Raw genomic sequence first — 12,404 nt, forward strand, 5'->3', positions numbered from 1 at the left:
GTCAGTTACGACCGCACCGGGGGGTCTGGGGGGGGGGGGGGGGGGGGGGGCCCCCCCCCCCCCCCCCCCCCCCCGCTAGAATCGGGATCCACACCTGGGATTTCCCCCTTACAGCGCACATACACTGCGTATTACGTACGGGGGGGGGGGGGGGGGGGGGGGGGGGGGGGGGGGGGGGGGGGGGGGGGGGGGGGGGGGGAGGCCAAGGCACGGGACCGAGCTCGGATCCCGGGACCGGCGCGAGAACGCCGACCGTTCACCTCGCCCAGGCCCGGCACGTCAGCCAGACCCGCTTCCCGACCAAGCCCGACACGCCCCGCTCCTCAGAGCCAATCCTTATTCCGAAGTTACGGATCCAATTTGCCGACTTCCCTTACCTACATTATTCTATCGACTAGAGGCTCTTTACCTTGGAGATCCTGCTGCGGATATGGGTACGAACCGGCGCGGACACCTCCACGTGGCCCTCTCCTGGATTTTCAAGGTCCGAGGGGAAGATCCGGACACCGCCGCAACTGCGGTGCTCTTCGCGTTCCAAACCTATCTCCCTGCTAGAGGTTTCCAGGGAACTCGAACGCTTATACAGAAAAGAAAACTCTTCCCGGATCTCCCGACGGCGTCTCCAGGTCATTTTGACACACGCTCTAACCCTGTTGGGTGGAAGTTTTTGGAAGGGAGGGAAGGATGACTAGTAGATAGGGACAGTGGGAATCTCGTTAATCCATTCATGCGCGTCACTAATTAGATGACGAGGCATTTGGCTACCTTAAGAGAGTCATGGTTACGACCGCACCGGGGGGTCTGGGGGGGCGGTTAGCCCCCCCAGTAAGCGCCCCCAGCGGTGCCGGGCGGCTACATCGCGGTTACTCCCCTTCCGCTAGAATCGGGATCCACACCTGGGATTTCCCCCTTACAGCGCACATACACTGCGTATTACGTACGCCAGGACAAGCAGATCCTTCAGACGTAGGGGCCCGTTTACCCGCGCTTGCTTGAATTTTTTCACGTTGACATTCAGAGCACTGGGCAGAAATCACATTGCGTCAACACCCGCGAGGGCCATCGCAATGCTTTGTTTTAATTAGATAGTTCTCGGATTCCCCTAGTCCGTGCCAGTTCTGATCTGAGCGTTGAATGGCGGCCGAAGAGGACGACCACGACGGCTCTCGCCGCCACGGATGCCTCGCAGCAAGGAAGATCCGCGGGAGGCCAAGGCACGGGACCGAGCTCGGATCCCGGGACCGGCGCGAGAACGCCGACCGTTCACCTCGCCCAGGCCCGGCACGTCAGCCAGACCCGCTTCCCGACCAAGCCCGACACGCCCCGCTCCTCAGAGCCAATCCTTATTCCGAAGTTACGGATCCAATTTGCCGACTTCCCTTACCTACATTATTCTATCGACTAGAGGCTCTTTACCTTGGAGATCTGCTGCGGATATGAGTACGAACCGGCGCGACACCTCCACGTGGCCCTCTCCTGGATTTTCAAGGTCCGAGGGGAAGATCCGGACACCGCCGCAACTGCGGTGCTCTTCGCGTTCCAAACCCTATCTCCCTGCTAGAGGTTTCCAGGGAACTCGAACGCTTATACAGAAAAGAAAACTCTTCCCGGATCTCCCGACGGCGTCTCCAGGTCATTTTGGGTTACCCCGACGAACACTCTTACGAGGGCCCGAATTGTATGCGGTTCCGCTGCCGGGTTCCGGAATAGGAACCGGATTCCCTTTCGCCCGACGGGCGTGTGTCTTTCGTATAATATTTATTATTATTTCTCGACACTCGAGTATATTGTACGCCGTCATTGACATAGGATTTCTCCTAGGGCTTAGGATCGACTGACTCGTGTGCAACGTCTGTTCACACGAAACCCTTCTCCACGTCAGTCCTCCAGGGCCTCGCTGGAGTATTTGCTACTACCACCAAGATCTGCACCGACGGCGGCTCCAGGCAGGCTCGCGCCCAGACCCTTCTGCGCTCACCGTCGCGACCCTCCTACTCGTCAGGGCTTCGTGACGACGCGAGAGAAGACTAACGCCCGCTCCCGGTTGCCGCCCCACTTGCCGCTGACGGCAGAGTATAGGCTCGACGCTTCAGCGCCATCCATTTTCAGGGCTAGTTGCTTCGGCAGGTGAGTTGTTACACACTCCTTTGTAGCATTCATCATCCACACCTTTCATTTACACTCTACACTTTTATTACACCTTACACTTTTCACTGCACTTTTACACTTTTTACATCTTTATACATTTGTAATAACTTCAATTCATTAATATACATAATGTTTTTAAGAAAAATTAATATTTCCATAACAACACATTCATTCATTTATTTGTTACATATTAATTCTTTTTGTTCTTTCGTTTTATACTTTCAATGAATAAACATTACTTTTTCAAAGATCTGGTGAATTTATTTATAAGTCGCTACATTTTTGGTGACCCCGACGTGATATTAAAGCCGACGCATTTTAAAGGCTGATGCGGAATAAGTGCCAAGTGATCGTCGTATTTGAAGTCTGCGAAATATTATCATCGCTTGGAAGAATTGCTGGATATCCTGATTTTAAGAGATTCATTCTCCGGATCTTTGAAACATCAGAGGCGGATTAGTCCTTCACGGAAATTCTCAAATCATTTTATCGGATTCCTGGAACAAGAGGAAAATGTCAATCGATAGATCACCAGTTAGACCCTGTTCGGATACACAGATTGATATGGATTTGGCGAGCGGATCAAATCAGGTTGGATCAGAAAATATTAATATTTTACCTTCTCAAACTGGACATCAGGTGAGTGATCCTATGTTACAAATTCACTCAAATGAGTTTCGTTTATTAAAACTACCGACTTTCTGGCATAAACAACCTAAACTCTGGTTTGCTTCTATTGAAAGTGAGTTTACGGTTTATCGAATTCGATCAGATGATATTAAATATAGTTCTGTCATTCGTCATCTTGATGAACAAGCCTTAGTAAACATATCTGAAGTCATTGAAAATCCACCTAAAACAGATAAATATAATTATTTAAAGAAAATATTAATAAATCGCTTTACGGATTCAGAGGAAAAACGTTTGAGACAAATATTAGCTGGAATTGAACTTAATGATAAAAAGCCTTCGGAATTACTTCGAGAAATTCGTCATTTGTCTGGAGGATCTTTAGCAGATAGTGTTTTGCAAATGATTTGGCTTCAACGCTTACCACATAGAATTCAAACGACTTTAGCCGTAGTAGAGGATGTTCCTCTTGTTAAACTTGCGGAATTAGCCGATAAAATTGCTGATCGGGACGGCGGTTTGCAAGTCGCGGAAGTTTCCAATAATACAAGTAATAAATCTTCGGATTTCGCGGATTTGCTACGAAGAATCGAAGCTCTTGAAGTTTCTCGTCGTCGAGATCGTTCCAAAAGCCGGTCTAGAGAGAATAGAAGATTTAGATCGTTATCGCGTAAGAAAGACAAATCAAATAAAGATATTAAAGATACATCAATTTGTTTTTACCATAAGAAGTTTGGTGATAAGGCCAAACGATGTACTTTACCTTGTTCTATGTCCAAAACATTCTTGGCTTCACAGGAAAACTAAAAACGCCGCTTAAGACTGAGGCTGCTTACGACGGTGTTTCTAACAATCGCCTCATTATTTTCGACAGACATTCAAATTTGAATTTTCTTGTCGATACAGGCGCTGATATATCGTTGTTACCTAAAAAGGTTTTATTGAAGCCGTGGCATACTAATTTAAAACTTTTTGCCGCAAATGGTACTCAAATTAATACTTACGGTTCTAAAACTTTAATTTTGAACCTCGGTTTAAGGAGAGAATTCAAATGGAAATTTTGTGTCGCGGATATTCAACGTCCTATTTTAGGCGCCGATTTCCTTTGTCATTTTAATCTCCTAATTGACATTAAAAACAAGAAATTGATTGATAATGTTACCGGTCTTACGAATACTGAAAAAATTCAAGAAGTTGCACATTTGTCAATTTTTACCACATCTCCTGATTCTGTGTACCACAAATTTTTAACCGAATTTCCAGGACTCACCCGTTTTTCTCCAATTTCCTCGGTAAAAACACATGGTGTTGAACATCATATCGTTACGGAAGGTTCTCCTAAATTTTCGACTCCCAGAAGACTTACTCCTGAGAAACTTAAATGTGCCAAGGAAGAATTCAAGTCTATGTTGGAGCAAGGAATTTGCAGGCCTTCAAGCAGCTCCTGGGCAGCTCCTCTACATATGGTACCTAAAAAGGAACAAAATTCTTGGAGACTGTGTGGTGATTATCGTGCACTCAATTCAGTGACTATCCCGGATCGTTATCCCTTACCTCATATTCAAGATTTTTCTTCTTCACTTTTTGGTAAGAATATCTTTTCTAAAATCGACTTAGTTAAAGCGTACTATCAAGTACCCGTCGCTAAAGAAGATATTCACAAAACAGCTGTCACTACTCCATTTGGGCTTTTTGAATTTGTCGTAATGCCTTTCGGTTTACGAAACGCAGCCCAAACTTTTCAACGGCTCATGAACTCTTTACTTAATGATTTGAGTTTTGCCTTTTGTTATCTTGATGACATTCTTATTGCTTCTAAAGATGAGAAAGAACATTTTGCTCACTTACGCATTATTTTTGATCGTCTTCAACAAGCTGGAATGACAATCAATGTCGCTAAATGTCTTTTCGGTCAAAGCGAGATTTCTTTTCTTGGTTACTTAGTTTCTAACCAAGGAGTTAAACCTACATCCGAAAAAGTGAAATCAATTATTGATTATCCTAAACCTAAGACACTTCATGAATTACGCAGATTCTTAGGAATTATCAATTATTATCGTCGCTGTCTCAAGGATGCTGCAAATCATCAAGCTCTGTTAACAGAATATTTAAAGGACAGTCGCAAGAGGGATAGAAGAATTATTTCTTGGACTAAAGAAGCGGAATTAGCTTTCGAGTCATGTAAAGAAGAACTTTTACAAGTTACTACCCTTTCTCATCCTGCTCCTCATGCTCCTCTTATTTTAACTTGTGATGCTTCTGACTTTGCTGTTGGTGCATCACTTGAACAGTCTATTGACGACGATATCAAACCAATAGCATTTTTCTCAAAGAAACTAGACAAAGCTCAAAGAAATTATAGCACTTATGATAGAGAACTTCTTAGCATTTATTTGGCTATTAAACATTTCAGGCATTTTGTTGAAGGAAGACAATTGATTATCAGAACTGATCATAAATCTTTGATTTTTGCTTTCCGTCAGAAATTGGATAAAGCGTCACCAAGACAGATCAGACAATTGGATTTTATTGCTCAATTCTCTACAAATATTACCTATATTTCTGGAAAAATGAATTCAGTTGCTGATGCTCTGTCAAGAATTGAATCTATTTCAATGCCTATTATAGTTTCTTTAGAAGAACTTGCTAATTATCAGAAAGAAGATGAAGAACTTCAAGTTTTACTTTCTTCAAATTCTTCACTTCTGTTGAAGAAACTTATTCTTTCAGGATCAACCATACCTATTTATTGTGATTGCTCTTCGGAATTAATTCGTCCATATGTTCCTAAACTCTTACGCAAGAAAATTTTTGATGTTGTTCATGGACTCGCTCACCCCAGCGGCAGATTGACATCTAAACAATTACTACTGAAATTCATTTGGCCTTCTTTGAAGAAAGATGTGAAGGAATGGACTCGAACTTGTCTTCCATGTCAACGTGCGAAGATTTCAAGACACACCAAGAATTCTCCAATTAAGATTGCAATTCCTGATCAACGCTTTCAGCATGTGCATTTAGACATTGTTGGACCACTTCCTATTTGTCAAAATTACCGTTATTGCCTTACTATGATTGATCGTTTTTCCAGATGGCCTGAAGCTGTTCCTATTTGTGAGATTTCTGCTGAAACTATTTCTACAACATTTTATTCACATTGGGTAGCACGTTTTGGTTCTCCTATCAGCATTACAACAGATCAAGGTCCTCAGTTTGAAGCAGGTTTATTCAAAGCTTTAACAAATCTAATTGGATGCCAAAGGATTAGAACTTCTGCTTATCATCCTGCTTCAAATGGAATTCTGGAAAGATGGCATAGGACTTTGAAAGCAGCGATTATGTGCCACGAAACAACCAACTGGGTAGAATCTTTACCTTCAGTTCTTTTGGGATTACGTTCGTGTTTCAAAGAAGATTTAAAAGCTTCACCTGCAGAACTTCTTTATGGATCCACTCTTCGTATTCCTGGAGAATTTTTCATTGAAGAAGATTTTCCTGCAGATCCTGAAATCTTTCTTGAAAAACACAGGATTCATATGAGGAATATCAGATCATCTCCTACAAGTCATCATTGCAAAAGATCACCTTTTGTTCACAAGAATCTTTTTGATTGTACTCATGTTTGGATTAGAGAAGATACTGTTAGGAAGTCACTACAACCTCCTTATTCTGGCCCTTTTCCTATTGAGAAACGTATCTCTGATCATTTATTTGCAGTTAATGTTTCAGGAAGAGTTGTCAATATTTCGACAGAACGTCTCAAGCCAGCCTTCATTCCTAGAACTTCAGATTCTACTGAACTTTCTACCAGATCTTCAGCTCCTGTTCCTGCTATTTCAACTCTTGTTCCTGCTATTTCAACTCCTGTTCCTGCTACTTCAGCTCCTGTTCCTGCTACTTCAGCTCCTGTTTCTGCTACTTCAAATCCTTCTTTTTCTTCTACTGTTGGAAAAGCTTTACGCACCTACCCACCAAAGAAGAAGAAAGTCCATTTCGCAACGAATATCGTCACTTGGGGGGGAGTACTGTAGCATTCATCATCCGCACCTTTCATTTACACTCTACACTTTTATTACACCTTACACTTTTCACTGCACTTTTACACTTTTTACATCTTTATACATTTGTAATAACATCAATTCATTAATATACATAATGTTTTTAAGAAAAATCAATATTTCCATAACAACACATTCATTCATTTATTTGTTACATATTAATTCTTTTTGTTCTTTCGCTTTATACTTTCAATGAATAAACATTACTTTTTCAAAGATCTGGTGAATTTATTTATAAGTCGCTACACCTTAGCGGATTTCGACTTCCATGGCCACCGTCCTGCTGTCTTAAGCAACCAACGCCTTTCATGGTGTCCCATGAGCGTCGAGTTGGGCGCCTTAACTCTGCGTTTGGTTCATCCCACAGCGCCAGTTCTGCTTACCAAAAATGGCCCACTTGGCACTCTGATCCGAAGATGCTCGTGGCTTCATAATTCAAGAAAGCCAGAGATCTCACCCATTTAAAGTTTGAGAATAGGTTGAGGTCGTTTCGGCCCCAAGGCCTCTAATCATTCGCTTTACCAGATAAGACTCGCGCGCGTTCCGTGCGGAACGGCCGAGTGCCAGCTATCCTGAGGGAAACTTCGGAGGGAACCAGCTACTAGATGGTTCGATTAGTCTTTCGCCCCTATACCCAGTTCCGACGATCGATTTGCACGTCAGAATCGCTACGGACCTCTATCAGGGTTTCCCCTGACTTCGTCCTGACCAGGCATAGTTCACCATCTTTCGGGTCCCAACGTGTACGCTCTGGGTGCGCCTCTTCTCGCGATGAGAACGAGACGCCCCGGGAGTGCGAGGCCGCATCGCGACGCGGCCCATCCTCCCTAGGTCGACGGCCAGGGCCGACCTTCACTTTCATTACGCCTTTAGGTCTCGCGACAAGTCCCAATGACTCGCGTACATGTTAGACTCCTTGGTCCGTGTTTCAAGACGGGTCCTAAGAGTACCCAAAGCAGTAGCGTCGCCGACCGGTATCGGTCTCCCGCGAGACCGCGGGAGACGTTCGCAGGCCTGTCGAAGGTGTACCGTACTGTAACCAACAGCGGGCCAGGACCGGGGACGGCGCGAAGTCCGTAACCTCCGAGTACCGTGGCGCGCGCTTGCGACGGTCTCGACGCACCGTGAATAGTGCGGCCTGATACCTTGCGCGTACCGCCGAGCAGCCGGCCGGGCGACCGAGGGTTTGTCGCGTGCCGTTTTACCGGCGACGCGACAGACACCGCACCCGGGCCGTAGACCGGCACCCAGCGGGTCGCGACGTTCTACTTGGGGAGAAGTGCACGACGACGAGCGCCGGACATCGGCGCACGGTAGCGTGCCCGCGCGCGAGCCGCAAGGACTCCGCGGGACATCGCCGACCGACGCGAAGCCAGCGCCGCTGACGATGAATCTCCCCGTTCGATCTTTTGGGTTTCTTAGGTTTACCCCTGAACGGTTTCACGTACTCTTGAACTCTCTCTTCAAAGTTCTTTTTAACTTTCCCTCACGGTACTTGTTCGCTATCGGTCTCGTGGTCGTATTTAGCCTTAGATGGAGTTTACCAGCCACTTAGAGCTGCACTCTCAAGCAACCCGACTCTAAGGAGAGATCCTCCCGAGGCGCGCACCGGTCGCTACGGGCCTGGCACCCTCTACGGGTAAGTGGCCCCATTCAAGATGGACTTGGACGCGACGCGGCACCTCGGGATAAGCGGATCCTCCCAAACACCACATTTCCCTGCGGCGGAACCGCGGGATTCGGTGCTGGGCTCTTTCCTGTTCGCTCGCCGCTACTAAGGAAATCCTGGTTAGTTTCTTTTCCTCCGCTTAATAATATGCTTAAATTCAGCGGGTAATCTCGCCTGCTCTGAGGTCGTCGCATAGTGAGTTTTCGTAGCCGTTTGCCTCCTCCGCGTCGCTCATCGTCGTCTCTCCTCTATAATATATATTAATAAGAGGGAGAGAGAGAGAGCGTCGAACGAGAGAGCAGCAGCGGCAGCACACGAAATACGCGAGAAGGCAAATCGCCGGGGCGCTAACCGCACACACACTCGTTGGTGGTAATGGAGACGATATATCGCGGGGTTCGAGATTCTCGGCTCTCCCTCTCTTTTATATACGAAATTCGGGCGGAATCGATTCGACGAGTACACGACGCGGCGCGCCGGTCCCCTTTTTTCGCTTTACGAAAATTTCGTGGACTCGGACACGCGGTCGGCTCGCGATTCAAAACCCTTCTCCGTAAAGAGGTAAAGGATTACGAATGCTCTCTCCGCCGGACGACGACGCGCCGTATATTTCTCCGTAATACCGTTATGTGTGCGGGCAAGGGCGCCTCGGCATAAGACGCGCGAGCGCTATCGCACCGAAAGACGCGGCACAGAGTGCGAGAGCAGTCCGGTCAGTCTGTGTGATGTACGGAGAAGAGAGACGGTGAGACAAGCGCTACCTACTTTCGGGAGACAACGACGCACGCGCCGCTCTAGGGAAAGCGGTGCCATTCACAGTCCTGACCCTTTTTTTGGCCGTTTGTTGCTCCCTTCGCGCGCGCTCTTACTCTCATCCCATTTCTTCTCGGCTCTCGCGTACACACACGACTTGGATACACAAACACGCTCCCCCTCTTAATTCGCGCAGCATTCTCTGGGCGCGCGTTCGCCAACGTTTTACACGCTTGTGCGCTTCTCCTCCTCATTATTATTATTATTATTTTGGTGTGTCATTTCAAAGGACGCCAGGATTTGCACCGCGGCCGGTCGGCGCGGCACAGACACCTCGGGCGAACGTCCAACGATCGCTCGTACGCCCATTGTAAGCTTTGCACAGGGCACAGGCGACGCGCGCGCCATTCTCTGGTCGCCCGCGTCGTGGCCGTGCGCGCTTTTCGGGCGCAAGCAGTTTAGGGGTACTAAAACGACCCTCAGCCAGGCGTGGTCCGGGAATTGTATCCGTGTACCGCAATGTGCGTTCGAAATGTCGATGTTCATGTGTCCTGCAGTTCACAAGTTGACGCGCAATTAGCTGCGTTCTTCATCGACCCACGAGCCAAGTGATCCACCGTTCAGGGTAATCGTTCGAAATTTTTGCGTTCGCGAAGAAACGCGCTTCTCGTTCAACCATCGTGGTCTCTTCTCTCGGACGGAGAGAGAGAGAATAATCGTGGTGGCTCTTCGATCAGCCTGTCCGCGCGGCGCGCGTCCGAGGACGCGCGCGGACCGCCGCCTCCCGCCAGGGAAGGCTACGGCACAAAGATAGAGTTGTGTGTTTCTCGTTCGGAGCGTCTCTCCCGCAACGGAAGAGCCGGGGCGGAAGCTCTTTGAAGAAACCGTCGGACCGATACAGTTGACAGATTGGTCGAAATATCATCGATCCCTTCTCTGTGTTATATATATATTATAATAATATATGGGGGTCCTCTCGCTCGGCACTCGCGGTCGCACACCGTGTGTTCTCGGCACGCTGACCTCTGCCCCGCGACAACGGGGAGGGCGCGCGTCGACGAACGTCGTGGGTGCTGCACACACGCGTGCGCGGGCATAGGTTACCACCGGTTCGCGCTCAACGCCGAATCGACGCTCTGTGTGTGTGTGGCCGGAGAATGGCACACACACGAGCGTGATCGATCGCGAAGCGTCTCGCTCCGAATCGTCGTCGAACACCGCCGGGCGCGCTGCTCTGCTTGCCGACTACTTTCGGTCAGAGAGGCGCGACGGCGTCCGTCGTTATATCAAAACAAAACCAACAAATTCCGTCAAATCCGTTATTTTCTTTTTCTCTGAGAGCGCCTTTTCAGCGCGTCCATTCAGTCGCCGACTGCTGCGAGCGCGCGTCTCTCCCAAATGAGAGGACTCTCGACGCAGAGCAGGACCTCCGGAACGTTAATGATCCTTCCGCAGGTTCACCTACGGAAACCTTGTTACGACTTTTACTTCCTCTAAATGATCAAGTTTGGTCATCTTCCCGGCAACATCGGCAATGCCGAGACATTGCCGCGCACCAGTCCGAAGACCTCACTAAATCATTCAATCGGTAGTAGCGACGGGCGGTGTGTACAAAGGGCAGGGACGTAATCAACGCGAGCTTATGACTCGCGCTTACTTTACTGGGAATTCCTCGTTCATGGGGAACAATTGCAAGCCCCAATCCCTAGCACGAAGGAGGTTCAGCGGGTTACCCGGGCCTTTCGGCCAGGGAACACACGCTGATTCCTTCAGTGTAGCGCGCGTGCGGGCCAGAACATCTAAGGGCATCACAGACCTGTTATTGCTCAATCTCGTGCGGCTAGAAGCCGCCTGTCCCTCTAAGAAGATTTGTTTGTACGTTGGTAGTAAAAACCCGCCAGCCGAAGCCGGGGGCCTTCGCGATACCATAAGGTACGCCTATTTAGCAGGCTAGAGTCTCGTTCGTTATCGGAATTAACCAGACAAATCGCTCCACCAACTAAAAACGGCCATGCACCACCACCCACCGAATCAAGAAAGAGCTATCAATCTGTCAATCCTTCCGGTGTCTGGGCCTGGTGAGGTTTCCCGTGTTGAGTCAAATTAAGCCGCAGGCTCCACTCCTGGTGGTGCCCTTCCGTCAATTCCTTTAAGTTTCGTTTCAGCTTTGCAACCATACTTCCCCCGGAACCCAAAAGCTTTGGTTTCCCGGAAGCTGTCCCGCCGAGTCATCGGAGGAACTTCGGCGGATCGCTAGCTGGCATCGTTTATGGTTAGAACTAGGGCGGTATCTGATCGCCTTCGAACCTCTAACTTTCGTTCTTGATTAATGAATGAGGGAGAGAATGAGAGCGTTGCGGAAGTGAGTGAGATAGCGTGTATGAGAGTAATTGGTGCGAGACTCCGTAAATTCCTGTTTACGGAGACGAACAAAATTTCAAAGAGTGCGAGTGAGAAAATACTGGACATTGTGGGAGAATATGAAGAACAGATGATAAAAATGTTGTGCAAAAATGAGAGAATACAGGGGAAACTGGATGAGTGTATGCGTCGAGCGAGTCGGGATTTAGCCTACGGCGGAAGTGGAATGAGCTATGCGAGCGTGAGTGCGGAAAATGTTGAAAAGAGCGTGATTGAAAAGGTACAGGAAGTGAATGTGAAAACGAGTGAAAACGAAAGAGAAGAGTTATGCGGTAATAGTGAGAGCGGATGATGCAAGTGCGAGTGTGACAAGTGAGAAAGTAAAGGAGAGAATGATGAAGCATGTGAGGAAGTCACTAAATGTGCGTGTGAAAGCGGTGAGAATAGTGAGGAATGGAGGTGTAGCGATTGAGACGATGAGCGAGAGTGAGTTGAAAAGAATAAGAGAGTGTGGTCAGTTTAAGAATGCTGGCCTAAAGGTTGAGCTGCCTCGCAAGATAGGCCCAAAGATCATCTTGTACGATGTGCCGAATGATATGGCGAGTGAAGTGTTAATGAGAGAAATGTATGAGAGGAGCTTGAAAGGGCGAGTGGATGAGAGAGTATTTATGGAACGTGTGCGTGTTGTGAGTAGGAATGCGAAGAAAGATGCAACCTGCAGAAATGTTGATATTAGAAGTTACGAGTGAATAAGAAAATGTGCTCTTAGTGACGACGAGTGTTGT

The 12,404-nt window shown here is 47.8% G+C and overlaps 1 non-coding gene and 2 pseudogenes across 1 annotated transcript; all 3 read right to left on the reverse strand.

Annotated features, from left to right (window-relative positions):
• Window positions 1-7: 7 nt before the first annotated feature.
• LOC146721833 (large subunit ribosomal RNA) lies at window positions 8-2,400 on the reverse strand (annotated as a pseudogene).
• A 7,331-nt stretch (window positions 2,401-9,731) lies between these two features.
• Window positions 9,732-9,886, reverse strand: LOC146721834 (5.8S ribosomal RNA). Its single transcript, XR_014925487.1, has one exon. It is a non-coding gene; the product is annotated as a 5.8S ribosomal RNA (ribosomal RNA).
• An 818-nt stretch (window positions 9,887-10,704) lies between these two features.
• LOC146721835 (small subunit ribosomal RNA) lies at window positions 10,705-11,443 on the reverse strand (annotated as a pseudogene; the record flags this gene model as incomplete).
• Window positions 11,444-12,404: the final 961 nt, after the last annotated feature.

This window comes from Nylanderia fulva, unplaced genomic scaffold, assembly GCF_048542155.1.
Source record: "Nylanderia fulva isolate GAGA-0341 unplaced genomic scaffold, ASM4854215v1 Scaffold405, whole genome shotgun sequence".
Lineage (NCBI taxonomy): Eukaryota > Metazoa > Arthropoda > Insecta > Hymenoptera > Formicidae > Nylanderia > Nylanderia fulva.